Below are 12906 nucleotides of genomic sequence, written 5' to 3' on the forward strand. Positions count from 1 at the left end.
CAATGGCTGTAAATGCCTTTGCTCAGAAAACCCAGAATTGGCAGAAATATGAGAAGTGTGGGCAGAAATATATCCCCACACTTAGATCTTTAGCCTCACCTCCCCTGTTCCTATGCTAATTCTAGCCAGAGGGGAAAAACTTGCTTTTTAAGACCATAGTGTTCCTCCAGGTCTCATGATTTTGTTTGCATTTCTGACTGTTTTTCTTTCTCTCACATATCAAATAATTACTCAATGTCTTATCTTATATCCAGTATATCCTGTGCCATGTCCTCCTCCCTGCCTCTTGGCCTCTGGTACAGAATGTAGTCAGAGCACGTATCACACTCAACATTTCATTTTTCATTTGTTGTGTTTGATACTTGTTGTTTCAACTAAGAGAGTTGAGAATAGAAATGATGCTTCCTTCATATTTGTATCCTAAACCCAATACATTGACTAACACATTGGGATTCAATTTATGTGGGTGAAATAAATGAATAAATTGTGACAAAACTTCAAAGACCATACATGATCTCGTTGATAAAATCCAAATTCCTGGCTGGGTGCAGTGGCTCACATCTGTAATACCAGCAATTTGGGAGGCTGAAGTAGATGTCACCTGAGGTCAGGAGTTAGAGATCAGTCTGGCCAACATGGTGAAACCTCGTCTCTACTAAAAATACAAAAAATTAGCTGGTCGTGGTGATGGGTGCCTGTAATCCCAGCTACTCAGGAGGCTGAGGCAGGAGAATCGCTTGAACCCAGGAGGCAGAGGTTGCAGTGAGCTGAGATCACGCCACTGTACTCCAGCCTGGGTGACAGAGACTCCGTCTCAAAAAAATATAAATATATCCAAATTCCTTAGTATGTGTTTAAAGTGATCTGATTTCTACCCACCTTTTCAGCCTCATCTTCCACCACTCATCTCCATGCATTCTAGTCTCTGGTTGTGCCAATGAACTGCTGCTCCCCTAGTGCATGCCTTCTTTCCACCTTGAAACACCATACAGAACTTTGTAGAAGCTGCCTGAAATATTCCTGTCTTGGGCAGTCTTTCTACTGAACCTTAGGCACTCATCTAAAACGTCTCCACCACCCTGGCCTGATCTTCCACACACTTTCTCTCTGTAGTTCTGTGCTAACTTGTGTTACTTCAATTGAAGCACCAATTGCATTGAAATAATTTTTTGCTTACACGACTATCTCTACCATTTAATGTTGTGGTAAAGACCAAAGACAATTCATCTTTTCATTTTTAATGGTGAATATAGGGTTCAGCCTGCTGTAGGCTCAATGAATGAACGAATGAATGAATGAATGAATGAGTGGGTCTGTATAAAAACAGTACCAATTTTCCTTTTTTTTTTTTTCATATATGTAAGATCTACTCATATGCTTACTGACTCCAATTTTCAAATGGCCTAAAATTGATCTTCTCAAGTTTGTTTCCCTGGAGTAGTTAACACTATGAGCTATGCCAGACAAAAGTCAAAGAATAAGTATGACTCGTTTTCCTGAATTGTCAATGAAAGAAATTGACAATATAGATAATATTTATATTAAAACAAACATGGTAAAATCAACAAACTAACTTTACATGCTAAGGAACTAGAAAAAGAACAAACCAAATCTAACAGAACAAAGGAAATAATAAAGACAAGAGAAGAGATATATAAAATAGAAAACATTTACAAAGGTAGAAATAAACAACAATGAAGCAATGAGTTGGTTCTTCAAAAAAGGTCAACAAAATTGAAATACATTTAGCTAGATTTACTAAGAAAGTTAAAAAATGATAAGACTCAACTGAAATCAGAAATATAAAAACTTATTTAAATAAAAATCAGTATGAGAGAGTAGTGTAAAAAGTTGTATGCCAGCAAGTTAGATAACCTAGACAAAATGAACAAATCCATAGAAACACATAACCTACCAATACTGAATCACGGATTAATTTTTTTTATTTTTATTTTTATTTTTAATTTCTGTGTGTATATAGTAGGTATATATATTTATGGGGTGTGTATTGTCTGTTCTTTTATTGCTATAAATACCTGAGACTGGGTAATTTACAAAGAAAAGAGGTTTAACTGGCTCACAGTTCCACAGGCTGTATAGAAAGCATGATGCTGGCATCTGCTCAGCTTCTGGGGAAGCTTCAGGAAACTTCCAATCATGGCAGAAGGCAAAGGGGGAACTGGCACTTCAGATCGTTGGAGCACGAGGAAGAGAGAGAAGGTGTGTGTGTGTGTCGGAGGGGGGTACTATACACTTTTAGATGACTAGATCTTATAAGAACTCATTTACTATACAGTACCAAGTGGGGAATGGTGCTAAACCATTCATGAAAACTCCAATTCCACGATCCAATCACCTCCCACCAGGTTTTACCTCCAACACTGGGGATTCCATTTGAACATGAGATTTGGGTGGGGAAAAAGATCCAAATCATATCAGGGCACATAAGACGTTTTGATACAGGCATGCAATGTGAACTAATTAATTATGAATGAATGTTGAAAACAATATGGTAAGTGAAATAAGCCAGGCATAAAAAGTTAAATATTGTTTGATTCTACCTATATGAGGTCCCTGGAGGAGTCAAATGTATAGATCAAGAAAGTAGACTGGTGGTTGCCAGGGGTTGGAGGAGGAGGGAATGGGGAGTTACTGTTTAATAGGTAGAGAGTTTCAGCTGGGGAAGATGAAAATACTCTGGAAGTGGACGATAGTGATGGTTGTACAACAATGTGAATGTACTTAATACCACCAAACAGCAAACCTACAAATGGTTGAAATGGTGTATTTTATGTATATTTTGCCACAATAAAAACATTTGGATATATTTTGCACTAATTTTCCAAGTCAAATCCAAGACTTCAGTCATATTGGAAACTACCAACAGGCTACCACAGCTACAGATTCCCCTGAGATAATGATTGACTTTCCTTTGCTGTTAGGTCCATTTCTGTATCAAAGTTTGATAAGCCATGCTCTAATAAGTAGAAGCAATGGCTTAAAAGAAAGGGGGTGTGATAATTTTATTTCTCACAGGTGTTCAATTTTGAGTTGACCCCAGATGATGTGAAAGCCACTGATGGCCTCAACAGAAATGTTCACTATCTTGACCCTCCATTGTAAGTACTTGTCTGGGTGTGTCTCCTGTTGCTTTCTGTGATGTGTAGGGCAGAGGAACAGGTCCGGGTATACCAATGCCAAGAGCAAGAAGCTGGTCTCAGGGTGAAGCATGGGAGACCTCCTCTAGGGCTCTGGAGTCAGACTGGGTAGGGGAGAACTAGACAAGGTTCATCTCCAACCCTTCCTGCTGAGGAGCTTTTATTGGCTCTACAAGTCAAATTTGATTCCTTAAAGGAAAGCATGTCATTCCAGTCAAAGCCTTGGTAAAAAAGACAGGTTTTCCAACTGGGTCCTGTTACAAAAGAAAACAGATTCTGATTGCACTTATGCAAACAAATAACTATATTGCCATAAGTTAAGAATACTCACAAATAGTTTCCAAATTCTGGAGATATCAGGTAGAGAGAAATGAATATGCTCCAAATTTTGTTCTCAGAAATATACTTGACTCTATTGTTAAAAGTTATAAATAGCTTAAAAGTTTTCTTAACTCTGAAAAAAAAAAAAAACAAAGCAAATGATTAGCAACATTTTAAGCAAAAAAAAAAAAAAATTGTTAAAAAAGATTATTTCTTTTTTTATTGGTTCAGTCAATTTAATTAATTCCTGTTCTGGTTGATATGCATGAACATTTCAGCTCTCCATAAGAGCCCTGGAAGGTTTTTCTCTATTCTAATGTCATAATCTTCAAACTTATCAGAAGCCTACATTTGAGAACACCGGTTAGAGTTCTACAGTTGATTATAAACCATCTTCTAAAGGGGACTAAAACAAGGCAAAAATTGTCCATGGATGACAAAAGTCTCAGGACAGTTACAGTCAAAAACATAATTGACAAAGAAATTTGGTTACCTCTTTGCCATAGAATGATTTTATGTAACAATTAAAATTATTAATAACATACACTAAGTCATATCAGAATTATAGCAGTTTCCCATAATTTTGGAACATATACCAATAACACATTTATACAAATACACCTGAAAGAAAATCAAACACCATTTCATATTTGACAATGCTTCCTGTATGACTTTTATACGAAATAAGCCAACTGTCACTGTCACATTAGTGCATTATTGATGTCAGACCTAATTCTTAATAAAACCTTATAGATTAGTGTATCCAATCGTATTCTCTTTGACCATAAGGTAAGATTCTTATAAACCTTCTATAATCCTTTATAATTTTTGTTGAAGAGAAGGTCATAAGCAGGTTTTTGCTCTAAGAAAAACCTGTTGTGCTTTTATTCCAATATTCAGTCTACAAAACCTGAATAATACCCCTTTAAATTTAGCCAATATGTTCAAAAACAGAATTTCTTTTACAGGATTTATTTTTCACAAACCTTCCACAACTTGCTTAAACCTTCAGCTTTACTCTAACTTAAGACAATTATTTAACCCTTTCGCAGAAAAATCCACATTCCCATAACTTCTTATAATCTTTTACCAAAAACACATTCTACTTTCCTTACATGCCTTGAGTGTAGAATTGTTTCTCCAGTAGTCTCAAATATATGTTATACTGTTAACTCTTAGCGACTTTTACTTTTGGTGAAAAATCTTGGTAAGTGTGGGATTTTAATTTTGTACTAGGTGTGTAGGATAGGACAGCAGAGAGAAGTTCAGATAAGGGCTGACTGTTTCCAGCACAGCTAGGGGGCATGGCTCTCCACATGTTCTCAGGCCTTATCTAGAATCAAATGCTCCGAGCTAGGTAAACTGAACAATTTTCAAAAGCCTAAGAAGCAGTTTATGCCCTTAAAGCATTTAGCATACTTAATATTTGACCTGCCTAATTTAGACCCATGTCTTTATTTTACCAATAATCTTTAAAACTGTCTTTATATCCCAAAGATTACTTAAGTCACATGAACTAAACAGCATTACATTTTTAATTTTTCTGACAAAATGTCTGATTTAAGCTCTTATTCTTTTTAAGCCAATTAAAGCTCTTTCACATGTAAACATTACACACACAACACATATAAATACAGACAGAGAGAAGACAAAGGACTCATTCCCTAAGCCAGGAATTGGACCCTGAACCTGGACTGACATTGTGATGGCAGAAACCAAGAGAAAGTACTGCCACAAGGTTATAAGGTCAAGCTCCCAAGGACATACAAGGGGGAAACCTCATCCAGTTTTTTTTCTGGGACCTGCAGCAAAGTTTATAACTGACAAGTTTGCTTGGCCATCTTGAACAGCAGGTGTACAGCTGTCTTAAGCCCATATTCTATTCTAAGATATTCCTCTTTATGACAGAACAATACAGAAAGACACACAAAGCACATCAGATTTGCTACAGCTTACGACTAGCCTCACAAATCCCTTTTTCCATTAATCAACACTTTACAGAGAAGACGAGATAAACACTTACTTTTACCATTCATTCAACCCGTTTGCAGGGATGGTGGAAGCATTACCTGAGGCAGGGTGGGAAAGGCAAGGTGCTCAGGGAGGACAGAGAAAGACCCACTCAAATGCAGCTACACTGAAAAGTTCAGGCAGCCACTTGTGGTCATGAAGCGATCTTTTCCAGCAGTCCCGTCAGCTCTCAAGTTTCCCCTCTTAGGGAGGAAAAAGGTCCCCATGTCCCATGATCCTGTGCATGCCTAATCCTGTCACCCACAGCTGTCAGAAAAGAGGGCAAGGCAGATTATTCGAATAGCAGTTAACATCCCAGTGCCAAATCCATTCTTAGCTGAAAGAGACTCTACCCAGAAGGGCCTCTAACCCTCCTTAGTTGGGCCTCTAACCGAAGGTCAGTCCAGTGTCCTTGCCTTTTAAGAAGAGGGACCTCGGCCGGGCGCAGTGGCTCAAGCCTGTAATCCCAGCACTTTGGGAGGCCGAGACGGGCGGATCACGAGGTCAGGAGATCGAGACCATCCTGGCGAACACGGTGAAACCCCGTCTCTACTAAAAATACAAAAAAAAACTAGCCGGGCGTGGTGGCGGCGCCTGTAGTCCCAGCTACTCGGGAGGCTGAGGCAGGAGAATGGCGTAAACCCGGGAGGCGGAGCTTGCAGTGAGCTGAGATCCGGCCACTGCACTCCAGCCCGGGCGACAGAGCGAGACTCCGCCTCAAAAAAAAAAAAAAAAGAAGAGGGACCTCTAACGTACTCTGTCTTAGGAGAGACCCTAACTCCCCCAAGTTAGGCCTGTTACCAAATCCCACTCTTTACCTGGGTGTAGACACCCCACTTACCCAAAGTTGGCTGATCACTGCTGCAGTCTATTTCCTTTGGGTCGGAGGTCTCCGCAGTATCGGCCCTTTTGTGGTTTATGAGAAGAATGTTACCGGACCCACCACTCACCCAAAGTCAGCCTCTGAGTCGGGGGTGGGGGTTTTCTCACTATAGTCCCTTCAGTCATCACACGAAAGAGGTTACAGGAAAGGGGTCTGGATGAAGACCCCAAGAGAGGCTTCTTGGATCTCGCACAAGAGTGAATTCAGGACAAGGCCATAAAGTGAAAGCAAGTTTATTAAGAAAGTAAAGGAGCAGGCCAGGCGCAGTGGCTCACACCTGTAATCCCAGCACTTTGGGAGGCCAGGTGGGTGGATCAGGAGGTCAGGAGTTAAAGACCAGCCTGGTCAATATGTTGAAACCCCACCTCTACTAGAAACACAAAAATTAGCTGGATGTGGTGGCACGCACCCATAGTCCCAGATACTCAGGAGGCTGAGGCAGAAGAATCACTTGAACCCGGGAGGTGGAGGTTGCAGTGAGTCGAGATCATGCAACTGTACTCCAGCCTGGGCAACACAGCATGACTCTATCTCAAAAACCAACCAACCAAGAAAACAAAACAAAACAAACAGTAAAGGAGTAAAAGAATGTCTACTCCATAGACAACAGCACCAAGGACTGCTGGCTGCCCAGTTTTATGGTTATTTCCTGATGATACGCTAAACAAGGAGTGGATTATTTCTGCTTCCCTTTTTAGACCACATAGGGCAACTCCCTGACATTGCCATGGCATTGTAAACTGCTATAGCACTGGTGGGAGTGTAGCATTGAGGACGACCAGAGGTCACTCTCATCACCATCTTGGTTTTGGGGGATTTATTGCAACCTGTTTTATCAGCAAGGTCTTTATGATCTGTATTTTGTGCAACCTCCTATCTCATCCTGTGACTTAGAATGTCTTAAATATCTGGGAATGCAGCCCAATAGGTCTCAGCCTCATTTTACTCAGTCCCTATTCAAGGTGGAGTTGCTCTGGTTTAAATTCCTCACAGTTGTCCCCACTTTCAGTTGTTCCATGTTTCCAGACCAAACCAAAGTATACCTCACATATACTGACTGGCGTCTTATGTCTCCCTAAAACATATGAAACTAAGCTGTAACCAAACCACAATGGGCACATGTACTCAGGATCTCCTGAGGCTGTGTCATGGGTCACGGTTCTCAGAATAAATCTCTTCAGATATTTTAGAGTTTGGCTTTTTTTTTTTTTTGGCCACAAGTTCCTCATTGCAATTAACCTTAAACAAACTACTGTTTGTCCAGTCTATTGTATCAAAGAAATACAATTATCTGCAAAAGCTCTAAATATGCCTCCTTTTTCCAACTACCAATTTATGAGGCTGGGGTTTGTTCATGAAGTTTAGCCAAGACATTTTGATTGAATGCAGACTCAGATATGAGATCTACTAAGCCAGACATTAAAGAAGTTTGCAAACATATAAAACAATGTCAACCTTGTACATATTTATATTTTGTCTTGGGGAATATATTATGAGAGTTTGGCTGTGGTTATTATATGCTACAATAGTTTTTAGGGGCTTACTGGCTTACTTTCCCCATTGCTTTGTAAATGATTCCAACTCCTAATTGAATCCAATTTATTTGTTTCTTCTAGTAACATCTATCCCCCTCTGATCATTTCCTGAGGTTTCCTAAATGTTCTTTTGTCTTAAGACACAGCCCCACAACCTCTTTTATCTCTTCGCCTTTAAAATAGCCCTCAAGACTCACACAGAAGGAAGACCACATGTGAGGACACAGAAGGAAAAGTCCTGGAGAGAGGCCTTAGAAGAAATCAAATCTGTTAACACCTTGACCCTAGACTTCTAGCCTCCAAAACTGTGAGAAAATAAATTTCTGACATGTAAGCCAATAAAATAAAATAAAATATTTTTAGAACAACAAAATAAAATGAAAATAAAAAAGCAGTAGCAATTCCAGCAGACCTTGCCCATCCATCTCTGTTGTATTTTCTGCTTGCCAATTTTCCTGACCTGCTTCAGCATAAATTCACTAGACACCCGGTGGGGTGGCCCAGTGGTGAAGGTCTGTCCCTGCAGCTGTCACTACTCAATCCAACTTAATCTAACTTAATTTCAGAGATTCTCTTGTTTTAGGTAGTCTCTAGCTAACTGTATTCTCCTTCCATTGATGGAGCTATTTCTATCTTACTTTTTACAAGAATTAATTGCACCACAGTTTCTGTTGTTGCCGAGCATTTGTTCAGGGCCCTTTCTGCCTGTAGAATCTTCTTCACTAAAGAGGGCTGTGATCTATCTTGACAAGAGAAGGGGTCTTTTTCATGCTCTTCAGCTCTTTGAGACTTTTCCACTTCCCCCTAGAGATGCTGATTTTTCTAGCCAAGAAACTGCTGTTTCCGTATCTCCTTCTGGATTTAAATATATTTCCTCTGTTTAAAATCAGGGCTGGAAGTAAATTAAGCATAGAATGGCTTGAATTTATGTGACTCACCAATCTGTGTCTCAGGGTAATTGTTTTTCAGTGATTTCCCAGGTGAAGTAATGCTGGTAACCTCTGGAATAGTTTTGCAGGTTTAATGAGCTCTTCTGTTTTTTTCATCCAAATACTCATCAACACTGCCAAGAAATGTTTGGTTTTCCACTGGTGTCACACGCAATAGAGCTGTGTGTTCAAAGGTTCTGGCACTGCCACTGGGCCACATGCCAGTCCTGGGGGCTGGAATATGTCCTATCTTCTCAGGAGATCAACACCAAGAATCACCCTCTTATTTACATAGTTTAAAAAGATTAATTTCAACACAAAGAGTGCATAGTTAACCGATTCCCACATGGTATATAACTAAGAGCCCAGCCTCTGAAGCCAGATTTCCCGAGTCAAGTTCTACTTACATCACTTTACTATCTGGGTATTTGTGGGTAATTTACTTAACTTCTCTATTCCTTAGTTATTTCATCTATAAAATGGAAATCATGGTAAATCCTACCTTTCTGTGAAGATTGAGTTAAAATGCGTAACATGCTTATAGAATAGTACCTGGCACACAGAAAGCATCGAGTTAGTACTAGCTAATGTTAGGGAGGGATTGGTGTTGGACCATGGATATAATTCTAAGTGACAGAGGCCATACGCGACAGAAATGCACACTAAAAATTGTAGTTTTCCTTGATCTCCATATGTTCAAAGCACCAGAAACCAGTTGGTGAAGACAGGCTTCCAGTCCAGCACTAGCCTCCTAGTGAGGACTGCCAGGCCACGGAAACTGGGCCTAGAGTCACACCCACTAGCCCTCTCTGCCCGGAGCAGAATCCAACCAGGAGTGACAATGACCACGGCACAGCAGATGTCACATCATCTAATGTTGCTAACCTAGGTCTGGATAGTTGATTTGCCCCAGTGTATGGGTACGTGAAAGAATCCAGTCTTGTGAAAATCTGCTGCATAACAAGAAAAAGGAAACACAATGAAGACACAGGGTCTTGATCAAGTTCATGATATAAAATGAAAATGTGCCCAAACCCAGCCTGAGCCGGTCACATGTCACTGTACTGTGATTGCCTCCACAAGCTTGCCTGTCCCATTTCAACTTGGGTGTTTAAGGGCAAGACCCAGTCTTCCTCATCTTTAAAACTAAGGAATAACAATAAAGAAAGCTCGTTGGAGAGCTGGGGCTGTGCTTGAAACATTGTTTCAGACACATAAAGTTTAAGGTGCATATTAGATGTCTGTGTGAAGAAAAGGAGAAATGGAAGAAACAGAAAAGACAGAGAAATAAAAATATGCTAAAATGCAAATTTTATCATTGATTAAAGTTGGGAACTAATAAATAGTGTCTAAATGCACCGTTCTAAGACTGTGCACATAGTCACCCTGCGGCACCACAGTGAACTCATAGGAATGCCACGGGGGATTTCACAAAAGACATACAAATGGCCAATCAGCACATGAAAAGATGCTCAGATCATTAGGCAGTAAGGAATTGTAATTAAGTCCACAACGAGACACCATTGAACACCCACTAAAATAGCTGTAACAACAACAGGGCAGACCAAAACTAATGCCGGCGAGGGTGCGGAAAAACCGGAACTCCGCACATCGCTGATGGGACTGTAAGCCTGTGCACTTTCGGAAACAGCTTGCAGTTTCTCAGAACGATCAAACATAAACTGCCATCAGTCAGCGAGCCCCTGCCATCCTCCCTAAGGTCTCTTGCTCCTTGATGCCCATTTGATGCCCATCCACACCTCCCGAATCTGTTTCCAGCTTTTTAAGCCTTTGATTGCCACTTATCCTTGGATTTTCCATTCAAATAAAGTAAGGGCCAATGAGGAGAAGCAGCTACTGAAACGAGTATCTGAGTATCTCCCAGTCTTAAAGTCAGGAGAGATGCCCGCAATCATTTGACGCAGAGGGTCCCTTAAGGGCACACGTTTACACGTCCTCTATGGACCTTGATCTCCAGGCCCCAGACTGGGGAAGAACTTACACAGAAGTCACATTCCCGAGAGAAAAGCAGGGAACTGAGGAAGGCAAGGGCTTGTCAGCTCCACTCAGAATGAACGGACCAGAGGGACCGAGTTATCAATTACCATCTGAAAAGGGAACTGGGAAATACTGCTCAAGAATGAGGCTGCATAACCTCTGTGAAACTTTTTAAGCTCTGCAATTGCCCAGTGTTTGCTTATTTTTACTATCCATTGCTTCCTTCCTCACTGTGACTGTACGAAGTTGAAGATGTCTTAAAACCAGACAGTAAAAGCCTGCCATCTCCTGTTAAGAGTTGCAGATGCGCTGGAACATTAAGTGCTTCCCAGCGCCACCTGGTGGCCGGCTTCACTCAGTTTTCATGCCTGTTGGAAGTAAATCCATGAAATGCAAATACCGTAGTGGATCCTCATTGGCCAGCTATCGTGAGACACACGACGTATTATTGTTAACCAACTTGTGTTACTGTGCAATGGAGCGCTGGGACTCATTCCTCCCAATTGCAACTTTGTCCTTGCTGACTAACCTCTCATCAGCCATCCACCCCTGTGCTCCCCAGCCTCTGCTAACCACCATTCTACTCTCTACTTTTAATTAAGGTCAATGAACGATGGTTTAGGTCTAAGTGACAAGGAAAATTCACAAAACAGCAGTTAGATTTTTGACTCTGTGGGAGATAAAATACAAGTCACACACCTACACACGCACGTGTTCACAGGAGTGCTACATGCAGATGACTGTCACCTGCTGCATGTGCACTGTGCCACTGAATCCTAACACCTCTAGGCAGACAGTGACAAAGAGTTTAAAGGTTTAAGAGGTTAAGTAATTTGTACAAAGTCACACAGCTAATGAATGATAAGGAGTCATGAACATGGAAAAATTAAAGGTCCATGGTGGTGGAGCAGGGCCTGATCACAGGAAGGTCCAAAGACCCTCCCATTTCCTGCGTCCTTTGTAAACAGTTTTCTGATTAAACTCCCCTTGGAAATTTGGTCAAACCATGACACCCCACCCTCAATCCTACTCCCACGAGGGTGAGGCTCCCATGAAGCTCTTGCACCAGTCACATGTCTTTTCGTTTTGGGACGCCTGCAGCAAAGTCCTCTCTTGAGGCCAAGCTAGAAGGTTCCTACACGCCCCTGCACATCTGGAAGGCTGGGCAGGGAGGATGGATGAGAAACTGAGGAACAAGGCAATGGCAATGATACTGGTCGTAGCAACAATGCATTCTTGCTGGGACATATCCTGGGCCAGACACTGTCTCCACAACTGGGAGGTGCTGCAATTCCTCCATTGAGTGGACAAGGACACTGAGGGCTGGGAGGGAGGCAGTCTGCTCAGAATCACAGAGCTAGAAAGGCACAGCTTTTATCTGCAGAACCCACATCTCTGACTCAGCTGGCCTGCCTGTGATAAAGTGAAAATGAGAAATGATGTGGAGGGTTCTGTCCCCAAACAGTCCCCTTCAGCCACTGGGCAACACCTCCATATCTTTCCTGATATGAGGAGGAAATGAGAGGCTCATATGGAGGCTGATGTGGGGGACGCAGGAAGTGGGAAGAGACCATGGAGCAGACATCAATTTCCATCTGGCTTAACTCATTTTGAATAGCAGCCAAGGGCCTGTGAGTTGAGAAGTTATATCCCTGGAGATTCGTGTGAATCCCAGGGTACAGGAGCTAAGCCAGATTCACTGAGCAGACAGCAAGGACAGGGATCACAGCGTCTGGACCACACGAAGTCCATTAAACCACACCCTCTACCAACGCCTGGGCGTGAACACCATGCTCTGCAGGGCCTCCTTCTGATACATGACTCTAAACAGGCTGAATGAGCAGATGTGAGGAAGTGAACTGTATTTCATCTCTGCTATGGGGATTCCCCAGGTATAATCTGACTTATCAGAAGACCATATCAAAAACTAGTATTTAGGAATTAACCAGCTACTTGGGAGGCTGAGGCAGGAGGATCACTTAAGCCCAGGAGGCGGAGGTTGCAGTGAGCCGAGATCACTTGACTATACTCCAGCCTGGGTGACATAGTGAGACTGTCTCCAAAAAAAAAAA

The sequence above is a fragment of the Rhinopithecus roxellana genome, chromosome 11 (genome assembly GCF_007565055.1).
Source record: "Rhinopithecus roxellana isolate Shanxi Qingling chromosome 11, ASM756505v1, whole genome shotgun sequence".
In the NCBI taxonomy this organism is placed as follows: domain Eukaryota; kingdom Metazoa; phylum Chordata; class Mammalia; order Primates; family Cercopithecidae; genus Rhinopithecus; species Rhinopithecus roxellana.